General features: G+C 47.6%; 1 protein-coding gene across 2 annotated transcripts in view; it reads left to right on the forward strand.

Annotated features, from left to right (window-relative positions):
- The first annotated feature begins 249 nt into the window (after positions 1–249).
- LOC113807840 (uncharacterized protein C05D11.1) overlaps positions 250–2,500 on the forward strand; it is a 37,279-nt gene continuing 35,028 nt past the window's right edge. For both annotated transcript variants that reach the window (XM_027359142.2, XM_027359151.2), the window contains exon 1: positions 250–355. The gene's annotated coding sequence lies outside the window, so the exon portion shown is untranslated. The remainder of the gene's footprint in view (positions 356–2,500) is intronic.

The raw sequence follows: 2,500 nt of genomic DNA on the forward strand, positions 1-2,500 counted from the left end.
TATGTAGGATACGGAGCCACGTTCAAAGGCAGAATTACTGGAGGAAACGTTTATTTAAGTCGGGCCGAAAACTTAGATGTATGTAAACCAAAGTGGGAGGAAAAGAAGAGAAGATATAAAAAAGAAGGAAGGAGGCGAAGAAAGTAAGTTGGGGAAAGGAAGCAGAGGAAGAGCGAAAGGAAGGAAGCTAATCAAAGTGGCATGGAGGGGGAGATGTAGGTTGGGTGGGTGGGCGTTAGTACGATATAGTAGCAGACCTCAGAGGGATGCGGGCGGCAGTGTAGGTTGGAGCGTCGTGGTGTAGACACTGGAGTGGACCCGACTGCCGAGCCCGCTGTCGCCGATAGGAGCCAAGGTCTGCCCCGACTTCTTGTTGTAACCGAGCTCTGCTCTGCGAGGTGCGAGGCCCGTCGCTCCCTTGCTTAGTGCGATGTCTACGGTGTGTCGTGTAAAGGCAACCTGTTGGACGTGCGCATCTTGTACACGTGTTTGACGCTGCTGCTACACACGTGCATCTTTCATGCACGTATGTTCATGCGCACGGTATCGTCTGACATTTTGCTGTACATGATGTTTTGTTGTTTAACGACTGCCTTGTACATGTGCATCTTTTTGTGTATGTTTTTGTTGGATGCGGAAATTCACTTGCTGATTTATTTAGGTAACTATCATTTTTCAAGAGACATTTCTATGCAGCGACACCCTGCTAGGTGTCTTTTTATACATTGGTACCTTGCACTGCAGTGGTTTCATGCTGCGCATAGTTATCCCTCTATACACGACCGACTTGCGCCTCATCCGCAGCGCATAAATGCTGTGCTGTGCAAACTCGTTTTGTAGTAGGCAGGGGTATTACTGTACACAAGTGCCATGCTGATCAAGGACACCTTATACGAGTACATCCTGTTGTACGTAGGCAGTTGGTACAAGGGAGTCTTCATAGGGGATAACCTCAAGAATAAAGTTCATGCGGGGTATTCGCAGTGGCAGGGCGGTTGCCATACAGTAGTCCCCCGAGCTTCGTTTGCATGCGGATGTAACGTTTCGGAGAGAATTACGGATTTTTGCGAAAACATTGCATGCGCTGGGAGGGCCGTGTAAGGCCGGTTTTAGAATGTGATTCTTTTAGGGAAGAATAATTCATTTATTGCAAGACCTTGTATCTCAATTCGTGGTTTGAATGAATAGAACGTGGAAGCCGTGATGTAACCTGATGTGTTACAGTTAAATGGATGAATTTCTTCCCTCATATTCACTTCCCACCAAATCGAAGGGAGGTCATCGCTGTTCTCATCAACCAAGACTGTCAATAGCATTGCAAATTATGACGTTTCGGCGAAGCACCCGACTCTCGCGCCGGGCGGTCGAAACGTCAACATTTGTGAGCAAAAACTGTTTAGAAGCACAGAAGGTAAAACATTGGTTCTGACAGCTGGTAAGAGGAAAAAGACATATAGGCATCTTAGTCAGATCGATCGTGAGGGCCTGTATGGCTGCATGTGTGACATGATCATTTACCATATACACAGATGCGCCCGTCTGTGTACTTGACTTGATGTAAGGATGTAAGGATCCGCACATGTAAGAACGTTAACGCTTCTGCGAATCCACCGATACATGTCTCATTCCGAAAGGTTCCCTTCCCCTCATCAGCATTCCTGCACGTGCATGAAAAGGTGAGCAAGTTCAAACTTTATGATGGCTCGCACTACACATCTCGCAATAACAACGCGTATTGATTATTATTTTTGAGTGGGAGTGGCTACTGCTTTTCCGTGTTTGCACTTGTGGCTCTGGCACAGGTGTTCTTCGAAGGGTGCAGGTGTTATTTTGAGTCCCAATCATTCTGCTTTCGCGCGAACTAGTGCATGTTCGCGCGCGTGTATTCACACACGTGCGCGCACAGATATTAATACATTAATGTGGTTACATGTGCACATAGGGTGTTGGGTATGAGAACAAGGGTTGCTCTAGTGCGTAATTATCATAGGAATTATCGTCTATATGTATATTCATTGTTTACCACCGGTGTGTGCCATGGCGACCCATCGCCACCACTGCCCCGTTCCCTTTCTTCTCTCCGTCTTCCGCGTCATCGTTCCCCTGTCTCCTTTTCCATTCTCTTTCTCTTCCTTCCTTCAACTCCCTCTCTTTCACTCCCCTTCTTCATCTCCCTCTCTTTCCCTCCCCTTCTTCATTTCCGTCTCTTTCCCTCCCCTTCTTCAACTCCCTCTCTTTCCCTCCCCTTCTTCATCTCCCTCTCTTTCCCTCCTCTTTTTCATCCCCCTCTCTTTCCCTCCTCTTCTTCATTTCCCTCTCTTTCCCTCCCTTTCTTCAACTCCCTCTCTTTCCCTCCCCTTCTTCATCTCCCTCTCTTTCCCTCCCCTTCTTCATCTCTCTCTCTTTCCCTCCCGTTCTTCATCTCCCTCATCTCCGCTCCTCTTTTCATATCGTTTAATATTCTACCCCCCCTTCTCCCCCTTTTCCCCTTTGTCCTTCT

Source organism: Penaeus vannamei, chromosome 10, assembly GCF_042767895.1.
Source record: "Penaeus vannamei isolate JL-2024 chromosome 10, ASM4276789v1, whole genome shotgun sequence".
NCBI lineage: Eukaryota > Metazoa > Arthropoda > Malacostraca > Decapoda > Penaeidae > Penaeus > Penaeus vannamei.